Below are 26,729 nucleotides of genomic sequence, written 5' to 3' on the forward strand. Positions count from 1 at the left end.
TTCAATTCACTAAAAAGAGGTGCCACAAGTTTCAGTGAGTTTTAAAAATTACATTTAAAAATTGCATTCTTACCAAAAAACATGTTAAGATATATTGGTGAATCTGAAAGATACATTTTTTTTTTTTTTTTGAGACAGTCTCTGTCCGTCGCTCAGGCTGGAGGACAGTGGCGTGATCCCAGCTCACTGCAACCTCCGCCTCCCGGATTCAGGCGATTCTCCTGCCTCAGCCTCCAAGTGGCTGGGATTACAGGCGGATGCCAGCGTGCCTGACTAATTTTTGTAGTTTTAGTAGAGACGGGATTTTGCCATGTTGGCCAGGCTGGTCTCCAACTCCTGGCCTCAAGTGATCCACCCACCTCAGCCTCCCAAAGTGCTGGGATTACAGGCATGAGCCCCCACACCTGGGCCAAGAGATGAATCTTAAATCAATTTTCACTACATGTGCAATAGGCATACAGTAATTTCACTACATTTTAATAAAGTGCTTAAGATAAATTACTAAATTTTGGGTAAAACAAGAAAATTCTACCATTATTTCTGCCCAGACTACTAATGTAGGCAAATTAGGGTATAGTAAAATCAAGGTGTTTGACTTGAGCAGAGGTCTCAAGCTTGAGACCCAAATCAAATCCACCCACAAAGATGCTTAATTTGGTCAGCAAGAGTTTCTGTTGTTGCTGGTGGTGTTTTGTTTTAGTTAAGTTTGATTTGTCTTTAGGCAGACTTGATGTTTCAGTTGACTATAGGTACTACCACTCTCAAGTGCTTTGTATTTTCTGCCACTCTGACACCTAATGATATCTGGATTTCCTACCCTCTGGTTAGCTGTGGGATCCAGTCAAAAGAATGATGATAAGGGCATGGTAACTCTATAAAATGTATAGAAGAAATCCACCCAATTAAATTTAACCACCACAATGAATGAGGTAGATGAAATCATTGGCTCCAATTATTCGTCCTTCCCAGTAAACACGTCTTCCTCCAGGAAATGTTTTGGTGACCTCCCTCTGTGAGTAGAGTGTACTTCTCTGCCTCCTGTGTTTGGTTTTGGGCACATAACTTGCTGTCATTAATAGATGAGGCAGTCCTGATGGACTGCCAATTCTAAACCTAAGCCTCAAGCAGCTTTGCGAGATTTGCTTGCTCTCTAGTACCTAAGATATCACTATGAATCATTATGATAAAACGATAATTTTAGTGAGCTGATCAGTAGTGTCAGGAGGAGGTAGTAGACAAATTGTACATGTAGATTTTTAAAAAAAGTTCACATGTTCAAATTCACTAGAAATCAAACATTGTAAAAGAAATTCCTAAAAGGTAACACTTTGCATACCATATTCGAAATTTAAAAATACCATATGCCCAGTGTAGTTAGGTTTTGGAGGGAAAGGTAAAGGTACAGTGCTAATATACATTTTGGTAGGAGTCTAGATTGCCTTCACTTTTCTGGGAAACAATTTTGAGTACAGTATCAAAAGCCTTAAAAATATTCATAAGAGCTGGGCGCAGTGACTCATGCCTGTAATCCCAGCACTTTGGGAGGCCAAGGCAGGTGGATCACAAGTTTAGGAGTTCAAGACCAGCCTGGCCAAGATGGTGAAACCCCACCTCTACTAAAATTACAAAAATTAGCCCGGCGTGGTGGTGCACGCCTGTAATTCCAGCTACTCGGGAGGCTGAGGCAGCGAATTGCTTGAACCCAGGAGGTGGAGGTTGCAGTGAGCCAAGATCACGCCACTGCACTCCAGCCTAGGCGACAGAGTGAGACTCCATCTCAAAAAAAAAAAAAATATATATATATATATATATGTATACACATTCATAAGATTTTTTGCCCAACAATTCTACATAGAGAAATATTTCTTAAAAAGATAGCACAGAACCCGTAGCACACAAAGCTTTATCATAGCTTTGTTTATAATAGCAAAACATTAAAAACAGCAACAGAAAATTGATTTTTAAGTGATGAGCTAAAAACATAATTGAATCCTATAAAATTATTAGAAATATTTTTTATAGAGGTACATGTACTGACTTAGAAATAGTTAGAAATATGCAGTTAAATACAAGAAAAAGAAAGTTACAAAATAACACCTAGAGCATAATGTTACTTTTGGGCAAAAGTGTTAAAATACATTTTATATAAAAGTTAGAAATCTATACTGCAAAATGTAAAACAGGTGATATAAATTTTACTTATGCTTACCTGTAGTTTCTAATTTATATAAGTATGTGTTGCTTGTGTAATTAAAAATTCAATAATAAAAGCATTAAATAGATAATTCAATATTTTAGCATACCTCAGGTGCAGAATAGCCTCCTTCATAGCTATAAGTTGAATCATGCATTTTGTTTCTAAACTTTTCCCCTATCTCCAGAATCTCTCCTGGTGACTGTGCACTCCTGATCCTACTGTTGTTTTATGTTTGACCTCAATAGTCATGGGTTCCTTGGCTCTTGGTTTCCCTGACAGTGTCACTGCCAAAACATAAAAAGATAGAAAAGGTAATGTGAATTTTACAAATTTTACAAATTTAAAAGGTAATGTGAATTTTACAAAGTTTCACTTCTCATTTTTTTTCTAAATGCTCATATACAAACTTTTCTAATTTACTCATATTATTCTTGCCATAAATTCAAAGAGATTATGAGAAGCCTTGGAATGATCATGAGTGTAACAATCCAGTAAGTCCTCAATGTCATAGACAGGTTATTGAAAACTGCAACTTTAAATGAAACAACATATAACAGAGTGAATTTTACTATAGGCTAATTGATATAAACAAAAGTTAGGTTCCTATGGCAGACTTCTGGTCATTTTTAAAGATGCAGAACACTTATAATATTAAACATTGACGTAAATGTGAGCTATACATACATTTAACGAAAATGAATAAAAACAAGTAAGATAATGATTTGCCTAGTTTGTAATTTGCGGTGAATCAGTTAGTGACTGCAGTCACAGTCCTGTGGATTAAGTCAAGGAATTAATGTTTGCAAAGTAACAAACTGTAAGGTGCACCTCCTACCACTAGGCAGTTAAAAAACAATCACAAATATTGTAGGGTTGCTGAGTGCTTTTGTAGTATATCATTTTGTGTTTGTATGATTATTATATACTTTACGAATTTTTATTTCACAAATGATTTGTCTTCATTCATTCATTTTCCAAGGACTTACTACAGTTTAAGGTTGCGGGTGGCAGGAGGCTTTCCCCGCAGCTTAGGAGCAGGGCAGGAACCAGCCCTGGCCAGGCTGTCATCCCATGGCAGGGCACACTCACACACCCCTGCACTCACTCACACTGGGACCCTGTAGACATGCCAATTCCCCTAACATGCATAACTTTGGGATGTGGGAGGAAACTGCAGGAACTGGAGGAACCTACTTAGACATGCAAACTCCACACTGATGGCCCAGGATGGAAATAAATACTTTTCTCATCAATGATATAAGGAAACTACATTGGGCAAAAGGATATTATTCGAGGACCTGCAGTAAACAATTGACAGCTGTAATCACTGTAATACTGTTCATACTTCTTATTGCCTATTGTTATCATTAAGAGATGAAAGTGGGCAATCTGACTTTGCTAATGATCTTGAACATAAGGAAGTTAATTTCACAATTATATTTGAAAACAATCACAAATATGGCGGGATCACTGAGTGCTTTTGTAGCACACCATTTAGATGCACTGGTCAGAAGTTTTTTAGCCTTATCCACCCCACCATTGCAAAGAATGTTAAGTTAGAGCACAAGAGCAAATCAAACCTGAGTTCAGTAATTTTCTCATTGTTCTTCCCTGCTGGGAAGTGCAATCAATGTCCAATCTGCTGCCATAACTACATCTGTAGCCAATTCGGCTCGATGCCTTGATAAATATAGAATTTTACTTTATTTTGATTAGTTTTTTTTTTGTAATTATCTTTTGGTTAGAACTTCATCAGTTTCTCATCTTTTCTTTAAAAGTGTTCATATTTTCTTACATTGCCCAGCCACCAAATGGATTTCTTTTAACAGAAACTCTTAGTCATTGAGCTTAGAAACAGCTTCCCTTCTGCTATTTTAAGGAATCAAAGTACAAATTGAATGTGGGATTTATTTAATGACTTTAGCTTGGTTTTATTTTTTGAGTAGTTCTCAGCTAAACACATTTCAAATATAGAAAATAATTACAAAGAACCTAGAAAATGATTTCTGAGTCTCCTTAGAAATGTCATTATTTCCCTTTTTCTAGCCACCAAAACAAATAGAAATAAAAGTCTATGACACATAGGAATAAGTACATTTAGGGGACTCAGATAGATGTTCTATACTAATTAATAATGCAGATGTAGGGATTTACCTAAGAAGTATTACTGAAAACTTCAGTATTTATTTATAGGAATATAAGTTTAAGATAACAGCATGCAAGTATTTAAGATACTTTTAAGAATTTTGGGGAAGTATAAATCAGATCATCAGATCATTTAAGAAGGCATTAGATATAACTAGACTTCAATGGATTCAATGTATTTTTCCAGTCCAGAAAGGGACTTTTTTTCTTTCAAAGTTGAATTGTTACTGTACATCAGATGATTTTATTTTGCCAATAAAATGTAATTATTTTACTCATTCTAGTCATATGACCATCACCACTTAACTAGCTAGGTGACTTTTGAGTTATTGACATCTACAATTCTATGTTTCCAACATGAAAGAGGTTAAATACAACTTCATTTATTCATTCATCCAGATATTCATTTATTCTTCCCTTCATTCAACAGCTATGTGAGAGGCTAGTTTATGACAGGTCCTGAAGATATAAAAATGAACAAGACAGACAACAAATTGTTGCCTTTCTGCCTTGTCTGCCTTCAGAAAACTTAACTACTGGTGGGGAAATTCAACCCCGAGAACGATTGTAAAACAGTGTAAATGGTAGGAGTGAAACATAGCGCCATGGGAGCACTGGGGAACGGCAACTGACCCAAACCATCCATGGAAGTTTTCCCAGAGAGGCCTTATTTATGACATGACGTATGAGTTATGAGAAATAAACAGTAACTCTTACGAACACTTCTCATAGCTCTTGTGAAATTATTATCTCTGTATGGGCCAGCATAAGCTAAGTGAACAGGATCACATGGTAAAAGAGATGTGAACATGTTTGCAGAAGTGGCTAAAATTAATCTGAAGTATTGCTAAGGGGAAAGGTAATATTGTTAACACACATCAATTCCTTCCACCTTTTCTCTCCTTCAGTCTATACCTTTAGACTATATTTGACCCTAGTGGTTTATGTCTGAACCTAAAAATACATTCTTTGAGGTTACTGGAGGAGCAAAATTGGCAGTTTTCTAGAAGGCAAATTGATAATATTCGACGTGTTTATATATATGATCCCATACATCCCTTCTAAGAGTTAATCCTTAACAGGTACTCGTATATATAAACAGTAATTTCTACTCAATACTACTATTATAATAGCAACTTTAGGTAGAAAACTTAACAACGGGAGAATGAGTATTCAGGATTGATATGGTTTGGCTTAGTGTCCCCACACAAATCTCATCTTGAATTGTAATCCCTACATGAAAGAGGTGACTGGATCATAGAGGCAATTTCCCTCATACTGTTTTCATGATAGTGGGTTAGTTCTCATGAGATCTGATGGCTTTGTAAAGCAGTTTTCCCTGCTCTTGCTCGCTCTCTCACCTGCTGCCATGTAAGATGTGTCTGCTTCCCATTCTGCTATAATGGTAAGTTTCCTGAGGCCTCCCCAGTCTTGCAGGAGTCCATTAAACTTTTCTTTATAAATTACATAGTCTCAGGTATTTCTTTATAGCAGTGTGAAAACAGACTAATCCAAGGATACACAGCATTAAAAAATTTTATTCTCAGAAAAATAATGAAAAAATGTACTCTGTATATTGTTTTGCAAGATACAAAATGGAATAACATAAAGCTTTTCTACAATGAGTTCGTATTATTTTAATACTAAAAATCCTCTTTTTGTGTTCTATTTTATTTCATTTTCAAACATATATGCAACATTTGCACCAGCCCATTCTCTATATCTGGGGGCTCTATCAACCTCCCTAGTATTCTAATCTATCAAAGTACTTTATGGTATATTATTAAGTCTACTTCATGAGCTTGAGAAAAAATGAGCTAAATTGGTAGCTCCTAAACTGGTAGAAATCTGTAGAATTAGAAAAAAATTATTAATATTTACTGAGCATTTATTCCCTGGAAGATACAATGTTCAGCAATTTACATCTATTACCCTGTTTAATCCCCTCGCGAAATCAATCACATGTCCGTGAGCAAGGTGATATGAGTTCTCTTTTTCTGTTGAACAAGCTCAGGTTCAGAGATGTCAAGTGACTTTTCCAAGTTCAGGCAGCATGTCGGTGCCAGGGCTGGAGTTTAAAACCAAGGTGTGTGAAGCTGCAACCTGAGCTGTTATAAAGTAAGCGTTATGATGCTACCCATCTTCATTATGAAGAAACTGAAGTTATTCATCACGAAGAAACGGAGCGATCATATCTAACACATAATCTAATCAAGTTGCTGCTGATTTTCAAATCTATGTGTTCTGATCACAAATTGTACGTGCTGTTCCACAACATCGCATCTATATGCTTGGGATAAAAAATCCTTTCAGTTACTCGCAATGATGCATAGAGATAGGTTTTCAAAAATAAGTAAAGTGCAAGGGAGAACCTAAAAGAAACAATGTTCTGATGATTTCCCCATCATCTTCCTAATTTCTTACTTCTACAAGTAAATATGTTCGTGACTTGTTAGGCCTGAGACTCTAAGGCCTGATTTCAACAATTTGGGCTCAATGCAAGTCCTTTATTTCCTCTTTACACCCTCGTCTGCTGTGCCATCTTCACACTACAAGGTGATGCCATGTTGGGCTCCAGATCTTCCTCTCTCTCAAATCCTTGAGATTTGAGAATCTCAAATTGGTCAAACATGAGCAATTTAAAAAACATGTATCTGGCCTGATTTGATAACAAGCAAGACAAATAGATTTTTAAACGAACAAAAAACGTACAAAAATCTCAAACAGCATCTTATCTAGTTCATTAGAACGACAACAATAACAACAAAAACGTTACCTGTCAATGTCTCAATGATCTTCTTCCTCAGTTCACCTGGAAAACAAAGCTTTCACATAAAAAGGTGACAACAACATACTATAACTGTTAAATAAAAATAATGACTTTCTTCCACTTTGGCTGAAACGGGGCCATCCACAACTATATCATCACTCAGGTGGAAACCAATCATGGCTCAGCCTGCATTAGTGTCATGATATTACGATTGTGATTCACCTGATGGCCAGCGGCAGATAGCTAGTCCCATAAATAAGCCCCCTCATTTAGAACGCCACAGAAAGTGCGCAGACAACTGGCAGAGGCAACATAAATATTGATCATCAGCATAATAATTGTAATTTATATTGGCATACAGTCTACCTCCTTAGGACCATTAAATAGCTCTGAATATTTCTCTCTAATTTGTCCTAATTCAAATATAGATGCGACAGGTGTTTATGTCTGCCACAATATGAAAATAAATTAAAAGTATAAACACAATTTGTGTTTGAGGAGTAAGATGGTATCTAGCTTTTTAGGAAACAAGCTGATTTTATAGTACTTTAAAAAACTACTTGTCAGTATTTATATGCTGCAGTATGCACCATGATAGTAAATTATTTTCATTTTCTCATTCAAGCAAGTATAGTTATTATTCTTTTTGATTTCAGTCTATTTGTGGTTTGAACCTGAAATCCATTTACTTATAAATATTGTGCAAAAACTTTTTCTTTCTTACGATTCACTCATCCCAAATTTCAAAGCAAACCTCAAAATGGCATTTAAAAAAAGCTGTACACAGATTTCTAAATGGAGATTATGCTATATAAATGCCATACAAATATTTCTATATCTAGTCTCCGCCTTTGGATCTGCTCATTTACATAGTTAAAATTTATCTTTCTTTACCGGATCATTCTCATCATAATACAAACATGCTCCAACATTCCCCATCATGAGACAAACTAACCAACCTGGTCCCTGGCATCTCCCTCCTAAACGTTAATTCTCTATTCATGGACAATTTCTGAACCCATTTCCTCACCTGCTATTCTCTCTTCCATGCATTCCCAGGTCCTCTTCTTTCTTTACCATACCAGTGTTCTTTTCATGGTTATCAATGACCCCTAAAGTTAGCAATTAAAGTATACATTTCACTATAGTCACTGGGCATAGCATTTTAGCAGCCTTTGCCATAGGGGCTAACCTCTAAGGAGGGGTAATGATACTACACTGGCTTCTTTGTCTTCTGAGAAAACACTTTCTTGGTATTCCTCCTACCTCTCTGGCAGTTCCTTCTCTATCTCCTTAACAAATGTCTTTTCTCAAAATGTTTATCGATTGTTGTGTTGCCCCAAGTGGGCTGACATCTCTTGCCTGCTGTATCTGCATGAACTCTTAAAACATTCCATTCTGCCCCCACAGCCTCAAAAACCACCTAAAGAGGCTTCTGCCTCCTAAATCGATATTTCCAGCTCTGACCTATTCTCTGCATTCTAGATGCACTTGCCCAACTGCTTATATGCAACTCTACTGGGATGTCCTATAAATATCGCATACTTACTCATTTTCCAAGCTGAAATCTTGCCTCTACAATCTCCCTAAATTTCTTCTGTCTCATTTCAGTAAACAAACACCATTTACTGAGTTTCCTCAAGCCAGAATTCTTCCCATGAATCTGCTAAGCAAGAGTGAAATGTATCTTCAACGTACATCTCACGTTTTTCTACTGTTTCTGTTCCACTGTAACCACTCTAGTCCAACCCATCCCCCTCTTTCTGGAACTTCTGCAAATTCTACTGCTGCTCATCCACTTTTAACCATGGCCTTCCCCTATTCTATTATTCATACAGCAACCACAGTGAGCTTTTTTAAGAACAAAATTCAGAACATGCCATTTTCCATCTTAAATCCTTTGATGGCTTCCCATATCCTTAAAATAACACACAAAGTCTCAACAAGGGTCTTCCAAAGCTGGCCTCCCACCTACCTTTCCTCCTCCACTTTTTACCACACTCTGCACTTTTCCTGATATCCTTTTGTGTCCAGAATTGGTTCCTTCCAGTGGGTTCTTGGTCTCGCTGACTTCAAGATTGAAGCCACGGACCCTCTCAGTGAGTGTTACAGTTCTTAAATATGGCGTGTCTGGAATTTGTTCCTTTGGGTGTTCGGATGTGTCCAGAGTTTCTTCCTTCCAGGGGGTTCGTGAAGCTGCAGACCTTGGCAGTGAGTGTTACAGCTCATAAAGGTAGTGTGGACCCAAAGGGTGAGCAGCAGCAAGCTTTACTGTGAAGAGCAAAAGAACAAAGCTTCCACACCTGGAGGTGGACCCCAGCGGATTGCCACAGCTGGTGCAGGTGACCAGCTTTTATCCCCTTATTTGGCCCCGCCCACATCCTGCTGATTGGTCCATTTTACAGAGCACTGATTGGTCCATTTTACAGAGTACTGATTGGTCTGTTTTACAGAGTGCTGATTGGTGCATTTACAATCCTTTAGCTAGACACAGTGTGCTGATTGGTGTGTTTACAATCCTTTAGCTAGACAGAAAAGTTCTCCAAGTCCCCACCTGACCCAGAAGCCCAGCCAGCTTCACCTCTTACTTTCACACAAACTTCCTTTCTGTAACTGGGCCTACCAAGGCCTTTTCTGCTGAGGGGTCTGCTGCTGAGAACACCCTTCCCATGGCACTTTGCCTTCTTGTTGCAGATCACAAGTGACCTCCTTACAGATGATGTCAATCACTAAGGTTCCTAAAATACTCCATCTGCAAAACTCACCCACCCACCCAACGAGTCTCTAACACGTATTTCTGTTTATTTCCTTCATATCACTTCTTTTCTGCTCTGTAATTATCTATGTGTTTATGTGTTTAATTTTGTATTAATCTTTAAATACATAAATCAAACACATTAATTTATGGTGCATATTATGACCTCTGCCAGAGCAAGGACCTTGTCTGTCTTTTAACATTTTTTTCACCACCACCTAAAAAAGTGCCTGACACAGAGTAGATGCTCAATAAATATTCATTGAATTAACAGTAAGGCTAATCCTATCACATTTTACTTAACCTTAATCTGTCCACTCACAAGTATTAAAGGAAAACTTATTGTATGCAGTAGTTGATAAGGAACTAATGGCAAGGTATTAACCAGCTTCTAGAACAGGAGTCAGCAAACTCCAGCGGACAGGCCAAATCCTGCCTGTTGTGTGTTTTTGTAAATGAAGTTTTATTGGAACACAGTCATGGCTATTCATTGACAAATTGTATCTGGCTGTTTGGGGGCTCCAAAGCCATTGTTAAGTGGTTGCAATAGAGACTATCCTAGCTTTCGAAGTCTACAATATTGGCTTTCTGATCCTTTACAGAAAAAAAATGTCTTGACCTGTTCTGTAGGAGATCCTAGTGTGATAATTGCTTCAATAGGAAATCTTTTTAGTTGGGTTTTCAAATCTAAAAGTTAAGCAAATAATTTGAAGGACAGTCTAGTATATCCCACACAAAATCAAGATCAGTTTCTGTTCTCCATCTTGACCTCTCTATATTTACAGTCCTGAGTCCACAATCAGAAGATTCAGGTTTAGTTGAGACTCAACCATTAACATTTTAACCTTCAGCAAGTCCTTAAAATTTTTCAATTTCATTTTCATTATCTGTGAGATGAGAAGAATAATATTTGCTTTAACTAATTGACCAAATTCTTGTTAGGAGAGGTGAAGTGGTACACACTTGTGGCAACATTTTGGTTTTGACTCCATCAACAAAACTTTCTGAGGGCTTCTTAAGTAATACCTCTCTTCTAATTTTTCCCTTATACTCTGTTTTTATTCTGGCAAAGGCTGTTTAGAAGAAAGGTTATAAGCACGAATTCTGGAATTAGAATGTCTGTATTTAAATTCCAACTCTAGCATATTAGAGTTTTTGACCCTGATACATAACCTCTTCAAGTCTCAGATCCTTATTAGTAAAATGAGAAAAATAAGATCTAATGTTCCTATTGAGGTTACTGTGAGCCAGACAGCACTCTAAGCCCTTTAGATACCTAATTCATCTAATATTCCAATAACACAATGATGTCCGGGTTATCATCATCATCATCATCATTATTCCATTTTGTAAATAAGAAAATTGAGGCACTGAATAGTTAAATAACTTGTCTAAGATCACTGACCAAGCAAGTACAAGAGCTGAGATCTGAACCCAGTCCTTGGGTTTTGCCTCTTATTTTAGCAGAAGATTCTTGTTAAGATTAAATGAGGAAAGTGAGGAGAAGTTCTTGACAGTTCCCATATTAGAAAGCACACCATAAATGTTAGCTATTACTTTATCCCATCATCTATACTTTATTATTCTGAGAGGAAAATACCCTATGTTATTTTTTCAGAATTACTTTATTTCTAGATAAATTAAGTTGAAATGAAAATATTTAGTTGATCCATTCACATGGTACCCTTTAAATCACAACAAAACTGACTTTTTTTTGTATATAATGTCACATTCTCTACTAAAAGATACTAATATGCAGATCAACCAAGTTTCTTGGTAGTCTCTCTATATGCATCCTGAATAATCATGATTAAGTGAAAATTATCTTTTAATTTCTATTATAAGCCTATGTGTCTCTGAGATGTCTGCAGTACACATTAGGCAACAGAGTGAAAAATCTATGATGAATAGGTAAGGTGAAGGGTTTTTAAAGTTGTTTCTCAGAATTTTAAAAATTTAGAAGTTCTAACAGGGCTCTCTTGGGAGCATCAAGGATAAGGCTTCTTCTGTCAACGGTTATAAGAAGATGAAAAGAAACCAACAGCCAGTTTTTGTGGCAAGGCTTGACCAGTTATGTTGGGCATCTTATCTAAGCTGCTGACTCATTATTGCAAAAGAACTAATTGAGTGAAGCTATCTGTGACCAGACCCTTTTGCTATCTGGGATGTAAACAATATGTATTCTTTCTCTCCAGCTTATGTTCTTGTTTTCTTTCTGCTGGTATTTTGGGGAAACTTTTATTTCATTCTGTATGGTCTGGTGAGTCTGTCAGTCATAACGCCTCACTCATGGCACAAGCATGGGAATGTGACACAAGATAACCATCTCACCCTAGCCTACCATTTGTGTTTTGGGTACACATGAGGCAAATCACTCTTCCCTGGTATTGCAATTTGACAGTTGGAAGTAAGTGTACTTTACTAGTGTTCTGATTATCTACCACTGCATAACCAATCATCCCAAACTTTGTGGCTTTAAAAAGCAACCATTTTCTTATGATCAAGTCTTATGTGGTTTAAGAATTCTACCGGGGCAGAGCAGGATAACCTTTCTGTTCCACAATGTCTGAGTCATTCCCTTGGAAGACTTGAATTGCTGTCTGGGTAGAAGCCAGAGTCATCTGGAGGTGTCATCACTTATTTATATGTCCGGTACCTGGGCTGGGATGACTTGAAGGCTGAGTACAGTTGGGACCATTGACCAGAATACCTACATGTAGACTCTCCACGTGTCCTGGGCTCCTCATAGCAAGGTGTCTTAGTCCCAGAAAGCAGTGATCTGAGAGGGATGGTCCAGAGAGGAAGTGTTACAAGAGACCCAGACTGAAGCTGCAAGGCTTTTCTGGCAGAGCCTTGGAAGTCACACAATGTCATTTCCCTTATATTCTCTTAATTGCAAGTTAGTCACTAAGGCCAGCCCAGATTCAGTTGGTGGCCGTAGCTAGGGTAGTTAGGGGGAAGGGGAGATTAGATTCTGTCTCTTAATGGGGGATTGCCAAAATGACATTGCAGAAGAGCATAAAAAATGAAGACCGTATGGGAGGACACAGCTTGGGGCTGTAAGCAGTCATCTTTCTCATCAAATGGGGTAGGCCTATTTGTATAAAAACAAGACAGGTAAGAATAAGCAAAATCAAGGAATGGACAAAGGACCACCAAAGAAATCACTCCAAGCTCTAATTAATCTGCACAATGTTATTTATACTCTTAAACTCTCTGGTAACGTAGAAGATTGTGTTCATGAGTGCAGTTTCTAATACCTGTTACCAAACTGAGTCTCAAACTGAAAAATTTATTTCTCTGCAAATTCACACTAATGAGCTTGCACCCTGGACTCAGGCAATAGAGTCTCATACTGTATATTCTCTGATGTCTTCAGAACCTTGGCAAAGTCATTAATCCCTTAAAATTAAAGATTTATTAATTCATGAACCATTACAATCAAAATGTGATTGACAATCTCTTTTTTAGTAAGCCATAATTCTGCATCATTTAACTTAGTGTTGTTTAAAATGAGTGAATGTGTTCATCAATAACAGATTTACCATTATGGTAAACCATGGCCAGGCCTTCTTTACTGAATCTCCAAGTAAACTCAATAATATATTGAAAACTAAAGCATTGAAGTACCTAAATTATGTAACATAAACTTTTGGGCTTATTCTGTTTTACAGGAGATGATATAACAGTGTGAAAGATCTTTTTTGATCTTAAAAAATAATTCTAGAGTTAAACTCTATAATTTTGCTTCACATTTAAAAATTTTATTCTACAGCTGGGTGCGGTGGCTCACGTCTGTAATCCCAGCACTATGAGAGGCCAAGGCAGGTGGATTACGTGAGGTCAGGAGTTCGAGACCAGCCTGACCAACATGGTGAAACCCCACCTCTACTGAAAATACAAAAATTAGCTGGGCGTGGTGGCAGGTGTCTGTAATCCCAGCTACTCAGGAGACTGAGGCTGGAGAATTACTTGAACCTGGGATGCAGAGGTTGCAGTGAGCGGAGATTGTGCCATTGCGCTCCGGCCTGGGCAACAGAGTAAGACTCCGTCTCAAAAAAAAAAAAAAAAATTATTTTGCATAGCCCTACACTCACCACCACAAGTAAACGGATGGCACAGGCATTACTGTAGAGAACGTTGAGAATACAGATGCAAAAGAGAAAAGCACGTGTTAAGAAAATTTTTCCCAATTACATGAGTATACTTTTTGATGGAACATGTTTTACATTATGAAGAGTGGTACTTTAAAACATGTATGTAATACATAGTGCATTGTAGAAAAAGATTAATTTTCTCAGATTTTTTTGGTCCCAAAATGGTACTTATATGAGCCTCTTTAAAAATGCAGGACTATGTTTTAGATTTGTAGTACTAACCATACATACATGTGTACATACATCGTACATACATACATAGTGCTGTGGCTGCTGAATTCCTCAGAAGACAGTTTGTGATAATGCACATCATAAGATGGTAGTGGTGAAAGTTATTTAAGTTGAAAGAAACCACCTGAAACATATCATGAGAATATTTCACGAACACAGTGGCAGAGACTAGATTAAGCAATGCATATCCAAGGAAATTTGAGGTTTCCTTTCTAATGAAGTGGTTTAAAGAAGAGGGTAGTAGGAGATACTCTTGACTGAGTAGATTGAGGCCCCAAGAATAGGGCTTTGAATGCAGAGCTAAGAATTTTGGAGTAAGTGGAGAGGTATCACAGATTTATCTCATAGCTCATTATTATGGTAAACACTGTAGCATTTTAAAGCATTCTTCAGCATAATGTGTTATCTATTTTGTTCAAAATCATATTTGCAGCCCATGTGCTCATGGATTTTGGTTTTCTTCTTTGAGCCTAGAGGGGACTCCAGTATCATTTTATTGATATAGATCAGTGGTTCTTAGAATTTTCACGACCCATTTAAATTGTCATAATCTCCTCGTGCTTCAGACAGATGACAACAAAATATGGTGGCCTAAACAACAGAAATTGATTTTCTCACTGTTCTGGAGGTGGGAAGTCTGAGATCAAGGAGTCAGCATGGTCAAGTTCTGGTGAGGGCTCTCTTCCTGGCTTCTAGATGGCCACATTTTTACTGTGTCCTCATGAGGTCTTTCCTCTGTGTTTGTGAAAAGACAGAGAGAGAGAGAGAAAGAGATCTTCTCTTCTTATAAGGCTACCAGTTCCAACAGATTAGGACCTTACTCTTATGACCTCATTTAACCTTAATTACTTCCTAAAAATTCTATCTCCAAATATAGTCACATTAGGACTTAGGGCTTCAACATATGGATTTGGGGCGGGGGGCATGACAAAATTCAGTCCATCGCAACACTCTTTGGAATTACTGAGCATCCCAAAGAGCTTTTGCTTATATGGGTTATATCCATTGATATTTATTATATTAGAAATAATATCAAAAGAGTTTATAAACACTATACTCCAATGCACATTTCATTCATTGTTGGAAAACTCCACTTATACTCATGGGAAAATAGAATGAAAAAAGGCAAATAGCATTTTAGTATTATTATGACAATAGTTTTGACGTCACATACAACCTAAAAGGTGATTTCCAGTGGTCCCCAAACTAACTTTGGAAACCATTCATATAGAAGAAAATTGAGCTATCTGAATATTTTTAAAATAAGCACTTCTTCCAAAAAGAAGTCATTGTTAAACTTCTTTTCTAGCAGCTATCTTGGATTCTAAGGATCTCCTTTGTTTGTTTGAAGATTAGGACAATACACAGAAATTAAAGGGCCAGTCCACCTTAGTGCATCCTGCCACCATGTTCACACACAAACCCCAAGCAGGTATAAGCTTTCATTCTTATCTTTATGATAGCCTACTCTTCTCTTAGAACAAATCAACTTCAGGGCTGTGCTCACAGGCCCAACAAAAGATAGGCAGATATTGATTTTACCAGGAATGGCGGAATGATTATGTCCTCATCTTCTCTTTGTACAGCAAACTCTTGTCATCCTTAAAGCACGTAGGTGCATAGGCACACACATACACACATCCCATCTTGATCTTCAAACATAGGAAAGCATTTATTGAAATTGTTTTCATAAGGAAACATCACTGTAATATTGAAATATAAATTCTTAAAAACACCATGATTTCTATAACTCATTTTTTCTAGTACTGGCATCAAAGTGAGTTTTCTTATTAAATGTCATTGAATGTTTTGCCACCAAAGATTTGGCCTTATCTTCTTACAATCATATATTGTCTCTCTGTGTTTCTTTCAATATTAGCAATTAAAATACTTGGAATGGAACTTCAATCTACAATATTACTCTCTTCTTAGAAACATGGGCATTTTAAATAATTATCAAAACCACTGCAAAGTTGGTACTCCAAGCTACTGAAAAATGACTTTCATTAATTCGATATGCAGGAAAAATATATCCTGCTTTTTTACTTCATAATTTTTAATATTATGTTGACTTTTAAAAGACCTAAAAAGAATAAAGTTTACATTCTGACAGCTAGAGTCAAAATTAATGTAAAGAACAATGCCTGAGGTGAAAGTGATTTCATTAATAAATAACAGAACCTGGGTTGCGGAAGACACTAGTTCTCAATGTAAAAGAACCCCAAATATGCAATCATGAATATTTCTGTTCCCTTTTTTCAAGCAGATATTAAGATAAGTGGGCTGGCTCCCCAAACCATTTTTATAATCATGTCTTCAATAAACACTTTTATGAACTTTATATTTGAATATCATCAAGACACATTTATTACTTAGAGGCAGGTATTAGGGATGGGAATTGTAGGTCTTCAGTAATCAGAAGACAAACTTGTTGGAAGCTAGATAGTTTTCAGTTTATTTGTCTTATTCGAGAAGGTAGGAAATATAACTGCTGTAGTCAGAGAGTGATAGTAATCTTGGCATCAAAATCACATATTTTCGACAGTTTTGAGTACATTGAATAGGATGTATATTGATTTAAGTTATTCTTAGAAAAAAGAAAGTGCTGCATTAAGAAAACAGCTAACTTCTATAATCTTTTGGTTGGAGAATGAAAAACTTAAGAGTATAATTAATATCAGTTATCTTCATTTCTCTCAATCAAATCTTGCACTTTGATCTTCTGCCTAATTATTCTAGGAAAAAATCTAATTTTTTTCTAATATCCATCCTTGTTGATAGAAAAAAAAATAAAAGAATGAATGCACAGCTCTTTGATTCTTTTGGCTCACTTTAGAATATTTAGAAAATTATAGAAATCTCTTCTAAAAATCAAAGTCACCTGGATTCCTTCCACCTTGAGAGATCCAGTAATTTATTGTATTGTGGTATATTCCACAGAGCAATATTCTGTATCCCCAGACATCATTCTAAAGCATTATTTTCAATGGTAGAATGAGGAAAATAAATAAACAGTAAGTCATTTGCCTCATGGTTACAAAAGAATATCGAGTTCACAAAGATCTGATGTATCAATAGGAGGAGGCAGTTCTGAATGCTAAATCAAATTATACCTTTTCCTGTTGGGATTTCAACATCTGCCTCAATGTAGATTGATGAGAATAAAGGAGGCCATCAGAGGCCCTTTGTCTGTGCTTGACTGGGTGAAACAGCTGACAAGTGGCCATCAGATTACCCACAGAGGGGCAGCTGTGAGATAAGAGTTTGACAGCTGACTTCATTATAATTCCTAGGCTACAGACTGCAATGGATTTGTCCTTTAATTGAGCTGGGCCAGAGAACTGCCCAGAGAGGAAATGGGAAGAAAATGCTTGGATACTGATAACAACGGCAAAAGTAGCAGGTAAATCCCACTCTATGACAGAACAAATAGTATCAGGACAATTCTGGGAAAAAAAAAAAAAAAAGCAAAACATGTTTTGGTATGTTGAGCATTTCAATCGCTTCAATTGAAATTCCTGTAAGTTGACTATTGGAATGTTTTTAGAAATTTCTTTATTAATCAGGATCATTTTCCCCTTAGCAGGCAATTGTCTGCTAAAAAAAATAGCATAAAAATAACATTTGCCTATCACGTCCTTTGCCACATGCTTTTGAATGCTATGTATCAAGAGAAGTTTCTCGAAAGCATAGGAGCAACTAGGAGATTTATGTATAAAAAACCAAAGATTTTCTATGGTTAACAAGATTTTGGAGAAATTTGTGACAGAAAAAAGGAAACAAACTGTAGCTTGTCAAATTATATGGTTCACCATGATTCAATATGTATAGATATATTTAGGAACATAAAACAGCATAAGGTCAAATATTCCTTAGTGAAATCTTGCAAACTGAAATATCAAAGACAACTGGATTTACCAAAACATGTATGTCAAAATAATTCACTATTTCATATTAAAACAAAGATAATTTAAAACTGCATAAAATGTGAAAATGTTACAGATTTTTACTTTGGGAAATAACTTTGTAATGGGCTTTGGCATTAAATATATGTGCTTCTGTAATTCACCTTCATTTGCTTCTGCTACATTTTTCTCCCCATTCACGATAAGAGTCAGTGTGAAATCACTAAAAATTCACACTGGTCATAAATAAAATAATGCATATTGTTCAATGTCATTGTGATAAATGCTTTTTGTGAATATATCTATTTCTATTAGCATATTATTTTATATATTGAAACTTTTATTATTTGCAAATATAGGATCAATTGAATAAATTAACCACAATAATTCAACCATTTTTTTGTTAATATTTTCTGTTTCCTTTCTCAGAAAATTTTTGCGAGATCATCACAAGAAGAAAAGTCTAAATGTATTATTATTGTTTACTCTTCCTGTCTATGAATGCAAAGCCAGAAATGTGAAATATTTAAATAATAATCAAAAGAAAATCTAGATGATGTTATATTGATAATTGTTTTTAGAATCATGGAATTTTATGCACTCAAATATCTAATGATCATTTACTCAAATCACTCCTTTCTTTTGGGGAGCAAAAATCAATGTAGAGATGGAGTTCATCATAAGACTCACAACTTGTTAACAGAGATCTTCTGAACAGAGGAATTTGAAGTCCGCTTTATTGAGACCAAGAGTTGGATATCACTGTCAGGCTTTTCACACGATGTCAATACTTAATTCAAGAAGGACATTCCCTTAATATAACATAGTGGTTGAGAATACAGGCTCTGAGCTAAATTGCCCAAGAGCAAATTCCACCTCTGCCATCTACTATTCATCTATTCTTGGACAAGTCATTTTCAAATCTCTTTGAACCTGATTCCTTATCTGTAAATTTAGTTGGCTAATATTATCTACTTTAAAATATTACAGGTTGTGTGTGTGTGTGTGTGATGATTAATACATGTATAACCCTTAGAACATGTATAAAGTAAGCTTAATATTAAAGGAAGTGTTAACTATGTTCCACTCTCTTCACCCCAGTTATCCGATTTTTAGAATAAATAAACTAATTAATAAAAATGAGTACATTAAAAATTGCATTTTATGTTAATTTCTTAGAATAAGTAAAATAATAATAAAATAAATATACAATATAAAAATAAGTGCTCTCTTATGAAAATAGTATCCAGTAATAGATTTTCCAAAATTATCTACCTATATTATTTGAGAAAATAAACATTCAAGAAATAAAATATCCAACTCAGAAGGATCAATTCTAAAGACAGTTTCTGATTTACTCTCCTGGAGATTTTGCTTCACTTGTTGCCCCCTTTTCTTGTAATGATTTCCACAGTTACTAATCCCTTCACATCCAGGGGAAAAAATGGAAAAATGAAAAGAGAGAGAAAAGATACTAAAATTAGTCAAGCTCTGATATGACCACGGCAAATCTATTGCCAGATAAGGAGGTGCAGATTTATTTTATACCCTTATTTGAATTTTGGTGATGGGGTCCAGACTTCATCTTGTTTTCTGCTGTCTAGAATATTGTCTTCCTAGATTTTTTTTTACCTCAATCAAATATTATTTTTAAACAACAACTGTTTTGCTGATATGCCCAATCAACTTGCCATTATGAGAGAGACATGGTATTAGCACTATTTTATAAAATGGTGGCGATTAATACGTAGCCCTAAAAATCCCATAGTTTTGTCTCTTTCCCTCCAACAGATAGGACAATGATCTCTTGAAAGACTTCCCGTAATAGGTCACAGAATAATAATATCTTAATACCTCAACACCATAATTTACATGTGATAAAATTTAGCACACACATAAGATGGGGCAGATTTTCCCACAAACTCCAAAACACCAGTGACATTTTTAGAAATTAAATGTGTCTATTAAGTAATGGCCACTAAAATTGAATTACATGTATGCCATACACTGTGTTTCTTTACCAAGTAAGATAATGGAAAGAAGTACAGCTTATTGACTGCTAATGTAATGCCTTGCAATGCCTTGCTTGTAAAAAATGGCAACCTAATTTTTTTCACCTCTAGGAGTTTGTCTGGTGGCTGTAATGCTAAAATGATGCTTCTTTGGTCAGGTCCAGGGTGGGTCCCTACTCCCTACTCTCAGACATCAACATTGATGTGAGGATCATACATAATCTCTTTCTCATTCTGAATTACCTAAACCCAGGCATTCAAATGAGTAGTTTAAAAGACTAAGGTTGGAAAACCACCTTAAAATATAAAAGCCCTGAACGTGACTTTTAGCTTCACTTGAAGGGTATCTGTGAACCAGATACGCATTTTCAGTTACTCCTTCAGATGAAATTTGGCTTTGGTAAGAAATGCCTGTAGGAATAGCTCACTGCAATCCTTCAGAGCTGTTACAATTTAATCTTCAGAAAATTCTATGAAAGTGATGTATTTATGTCAGTACTGGTATAGATGCTAGAACAAGAAGAACACTGAAAGTGACTAAAGATTAATTTAGCCTCCTATATTCAGGTACTACTAATCAAGGACCCAAAATCAAGTGATGAGGGTTAGAGAAGTAAGAAAAAAAATGAAAAAAACAGGTGCACTCAATCCAAATTTGTCTAGTTAGCTAAATATTGGGACTTTTTTAGTCCGACAGAAAATACTTAAAAAATAAAAAGTCTAAGTTTAAGTAGGAACCATTTTCCCAAAAACATCACATAATCTGTTATGGCATTAGGGAACTTAAAATTCACCTCATTCTGTTAAGAGTTCTCCTTTATCTCTGATACAGAGTGATCATTATTTCATCTCAAGTATAAGCATTTAAAGCTGTAGTTTCCCATTTATCCCAGACTAAGCTGTATCCCACAAATTTTGATGTGCTGAATCACTATTACAATTCAGTTTGAAATAATTTTCAATTTTATTTGTGATTTTTTTCTTTGACCCATGGGTCATATAGAAGTGTAGTGTTTGATTAGAAAATATTTTTAGTTATCCAGAGAATTGTGTGGTTTTAATCCCTTCTCACCAGAGAGTATACTCTATATTATTTATTTTCCATTTATTAGGACTTCCTTTATATTTCCACATAGGGTCTCTCTTGGTGAACATGCCATATGCTCAAGAAAATCATATATTTTTTCTATTTGGTGAATGCAGTGTTCTATAATATCAATTAGGTCAAGGCAATTGACACTATTATTGAAGCAATCTGGCTATTGATTTTTTTTGTTTGTTTCTTGGTCTAGGCATTCTATCAATTGACAAGAGTGATGTTAAAATTTCCAACTGTGATTGTGAAATACTGTCAGTTTCTGTTTCATATGTTTTAAAGTTCCGGTATTAGGCACATGAAGCTATATAATTGTATTTATTCCTGATAAATTGAACATTTTAGCATTATGAAATATCACTCATTACCTCTGGAAATATTTTTCTCTCAAAGAATAGGTTGCCTGATATTAACATAGCCATCTCAGCCTTCTTAGGCTTGCTGTAAGCATGACAAACCTTTTTCCATTGATTTGTTTTCAACTTATCTCTGTCTTTGTATTTAAAGGGAATCAATTAGAGATAACAGATAGTCAAGTCTTTCATGTTTTTTTAATCCTTTCTGATAGTCACTGACTTTTAATTGGAGTGCTTAGTCCATTAACATTTAATATGATTATTGATGTAGCTGTGATTTAGTTCTTCCCTTTTGCTTTTCGTTTTCTGTTACTTGTTTCTATTTTTTAGTTCTTTCTTTCCTATATTCTACTTGATTAATTTGGTATTATAAGTATTCTGTTTTAATGTTACAATAGGCTTTTTCGACTTCCCCATTTACATTAATTTTTAGTGGTGGTTGTAGGGATTATAATATATGTTCTTAATTTTTATGTGTATTTAGTGTTAATACTGTACCATCTCACATTATGTGTAGAAAACTTCTATCTTTCGTATTAAGTTGTTATATATATCACAAACACTTAAAATTGTAACCCCCCGCAAGAGACAATGTAATAATATTTGTTTTAAATCATCGTACTTTTTTTATTAAAGGGAAGAAAAATAGTACTAGTCTGTTGGAAATAAATTATCTTACTTTTTCTTCTTTTTTTAGAAAGTGGCATTATTTCATCTTCATTCTTAAAAGGTAATTTTGCTGTTTATAGAATTCAGAGTTGGGTTTGTTTTTCATTTTTGCTTTCAAGATATTGGTTCACTGCTTTCTTCGCTGCAGATTTTCTCATGAGAAATCAGTGTTAATTCAAATGACTCTTCCTCTGTAGATAATATGCTGGGGTGCTTTTTGTCTGCTTTCAAGATTTTTTCTATCTTTGGCATTTGTAGTTTCACCTAATGTGCCGTAGGCATGGTTTTCTTTGCAGTTATTCTGCTTGATATTTGCAAAATATTATGAATCTTTACATGTTTCACCAAATTGGAAAAATGTTGAACGTTGTTTTCTTAAATATATTTCCCACCCCATTCTTACTCTTGTCTTCTTCTGGGACTGTAATTACATCAATGTTAGATCTTTTTATATAGTTCCATATGTTCTTGAAGATCTATTCTTTTTTATTTAATTTTTATCACTTGATTGATTAGGTTTATTTTCTGTCATCTGCATTATTCGTTAAGAGTTCACTTTTTACAAAATTTCAGATATTTTATGTTGTACTTATATATCTATTCGGTTTCTTTTTTAATAGTTGCTGCTTCCTTGCTGATAGTTCCTTTTGTTTTATTCATTGTAAGCATAATTTCTCTTACATTCTTGAATAGTGTATAATTGCTATTAAAATATTTGTCTGCTCATTGTAATATCAATTATCTCAGGATTGTCTTTTCTATTCCAAATGGGTCAAATATTTTTGGTTTTTCATGTGTAGAATGATTTTAGATTGTATTTTGAGTATTGTTAAGTCATAGAGTCTTAGGACTTTGCTTTTTTCATTTGTAAAATTTTTAATTTTGTTGTTCTTTTTATTGTTTTAGCAGGCATTTAACTTGTAGAAATTCAACTGAAAATTCTTTATCTCAAATCTCAGTTTAGTCTAGTCTGTTTATCTTTCATACATGAGCAGGTGTGAAAGTGTAGCAAAGAGAAGTGAAACAGATTTGGGCAGAGTTTATACAAAAAAATTTGGTTTTTATTTTTTTTCTAGCCTCACCTCTACTTGATCCCCTCTACTTTCAAGCATCTGTTAATTGTCTCAAACTCAGTTCTCTTGCTCATCAGGACTCACAATCATGTTTTCAAAGTTTTAGCTGCTTTGTGTGCAGCTCACTTTGACTAAACACTTAACAAATAGAAAATCATACAAGCTATCCTTTCTCCCAAGTTTTTACTCCTCCCAAAACCTGTCTGCTGTTGCTCACTTACTGTCACTGTGGTTTTTTTTAATTGACCTGTTGGTGGTTCTCACATGCATAAGGATTAGGTCCTGTTTGAAATTACTTTGTTATACCAGAAGTAGGACACCGATCTTTTTTTCCCATAAGTTATTGGGGTACAGGTGGTATTTAGTTACATGAGTAAGTTCTTTAGTGGTAATTTGTGAGATTTTGGTACACCCATTATCCGAACAGTATATACTGCACTATATTTGTTGTCTTTTACCCCCCACTCCTCCTGCCAAGTCCCCAAAGTCCATTGTATCATTCTTATACCTTTGCGACCTCATAGCTTAGCTCCCACATATCAGTGAGAATACACCATGTTTGGTATCCCATTCCTGAGTTACTTCACTTAGAATAATAGTCTCCAATCTCATCTAGTTACTGCAAATAGTGTTAATTCACTCCTTTTTATGGCCGAGTAGGATTCCATCATATATATATACCACAGTTGTTGTTTTTTTGTTACTATTTATTTTTTTAATTTTTTGAGGCAGAGTCTCACTCTTTTGCCCAGGCTAGAGTGAAGTGGTGTGATCTCGGCTCACTGCAACCTCTGCCCCCCAAGTTCAAGTGATTCTCCTGGCTCAGCCTCCCAAGTAGCTGGAATCACAGGTGTCCACCACCACACCCGGCTAATTTTTGTATTTTTAGTAGAGACAGGGTTTCACCATGTTGGCCAGGCTGGTCTTGAACTCCTGACCTCAGGTGATCTGCCTGTCTTGGCCTCCCAAAGTGCTGAGATTACAGGTGTGAGCCACCATGCCCAGCCATACCACAGTTTCTTTATTCACTCTTTGATTGATGGGCATTTGGGTTGGTTGCACAATTTTGCAATTGTGAATTGTGCTGCTATAAACATGCATGTGCAAGTTATCTTTTTCAAATAACGACTTATTTTCCTCTGGGTAGATACCCAGTAGTGGGATTGCTGGATCAAATGGTAGTCCTACTTTCAGTTCTTTAAGGATTCTCCACACTGTTTTCCATGGTGGCTGTATTAATTTACATTCCCACCAGCAGTGTAGAAGTGTTCCCTGATCAATGCATCCACGCCAACATCACTGTTTTTATTTTTTGATTATGGCCATTCTTGTAGCATTTTTTCATATGTTTGTTGGCCATTTGTATATCTTCTTTTGAGAATTGTCTATTTATGTCCTCAGCCCACTTTTTGATAACGTTGTTTGTTTTTTTCTTACTGATTAGTTTGAGTTCGTTGTAGATTCTGGATATTAGCTTTTTGTCAGATGTACAGATTGTGAAGATTTTCTCCCACTCTGTAGGTTGTTTACTCCGCTGACTGTTCCTTTTGCTGTGCAATTGCTCTTTAGTTTAATAGGTCCAAGCTATCTATCTTTGTTTTTATTGCATTTGCTTTTGGATTCTTGGTCATGAAAGCCTTGCCTAGGCCAATGTCTAGAAGGGTTTCTCCAATGTTATCTTCTAGAATTTTTATAATTTCAGGCCTTAAGTCCTTCATCCATCTTGAGTTGAGTTTTGTATAAGGTGAGAGATGAGGATCCAGTTTCATTCTCCTACATATGGTTAGCCAATTATTCCATCACCATTTGTCAAAAAAGGTGTCCTTTCCCCACTTTATGTTTTTGTTTGCTTGTTGAAGATCAGTTGGCTGTAAGTATTTGGGTTTATTTCTGCATTCTCTATTCTGTTTCATTGGTCTTTGTGCCTATTTTTATACCAGTATCACCCTGTTTTGGTGACTATGACCTTATAGTATAGTTTGAAATCAGGTAGTGTGATGCTCCCAGATTTGTTCTTTTGCTTTGTCTTTCTTTGGCTATGCAGGCTCTTTTTGGTTCCATATAAATTTTAGAATTGTTTTTTCTAATATTCTGAAGAATGATGGTGGTATTTTAATAGGGATTGCATTGAATTTGTAGATTGCTTTTGGCAGTATGGTCATTTTCACAATACTGATTCTACCCATTCATGAGCATAGGATGTGTTTCCATTTGTTTGTGTTGTCTATGATTTCTTTCAGCAGTGTTTGGTAGTTTTCCTTGTAGAGGTCTTTCAACTCCTTGGTTAGGTATACTCCTAAGTTGTTTTTTGTTTTGTTTTGTTTTTTTTGGCAGCTATTGTAAAAGGGGTTGAGTTCTTTTTTTTTTTTTTTTTTTTTTTTTTTGAGATGGAGTCTCCCTCTGTAGCCCAGTCTGGAGTACAGTGGAGCCATCTCGGCTCACTGCAAGCTCCACCTCCCAGGTTCACGCCATTCTCCTGCCTCGGCCTCCCGAGTAGCTGGGACTACAGGCGCCCGCCACCACACCTGGCTCATTTTTTGTATTTTTAGTAGAAATGGGGTTTCACCGTGTTAGCCAGGATGGTCTCTATGTCCTGACCTCATGATCTGCCTGCCTGGGCCTCCCAAAGTGCTGGGATTACAGGCGTGAGCCACCACGCCTGGCAGGGGTTGAGTTCTTGATTTGATTCTCTGCTTGGTAGGTGTTGGTGTATAGAATTTCTTTCTTCTACTTGTTCAATTCTATTACTGAGACTTTTCAGAGCATTTTGCATTTCTAAAAGTGTGTCAAAAGTTTCCTGAATTTTTAATTTTTTTTTCTTTAAGCTATCTATTTCCTTGAATATTTCTACCTTCACTTCTTGCATCGTTTTTTGGATTCCTTGCATTGGGCTTTGCCTTTCTCTGGTGCCTCTCTGATTAGCTTAATAACTAACTTCCTGAATTCTTTCTCAGGTGAATCAAGGATTTCTTCTTGGTTTGGCTCCATTGCTGGTGAACTAGTGTGATTTTTTTGGGGGGTGTTAAAGAGTCTTGTTTTGTCATATTACCAGGGTTGTTTTTCTGGTTCCTTCTCATTTGGGTAGGCCCTGTCAGAGGGAAGGTCTAGGGCTGAAGGCTGTTGTTCAGATACTTTTGTCCCATGGGGTGTTCCCTTGATGTAGTATTCTCCCCCTTTTCCTAGGGATGTGGCTTCCTGTGAGCTGAACTGCAGTGATTGTTGTCTCTCTTCTGGGTCTAGCCACCCAGCGAGTCTACCCGGCTGTGGGCTGGTGCTGGGGGTTGTCTGCACGGAGTCCTGTGATGTGAACCATCTATGGGTCTCTCAGCTGTGGATACCAGCACTTGTTCTGGTGGAGATGGT

This window comes from Pan paniscus, chromosome 5 (assembly GCF_029289425.2).
Source record: "Pan paniscus chromosome 5, NHGRI_mPanPan1-v2.0_pri, whole genome shotgun sequence".
In the NCBI taxonomy this organism is placed as follows: domain Eukaryota; kingdom Metazoa; phylum Chordata; class Mammalia; order Primates; family Hominidae; genus Pan; species Pan paniscus.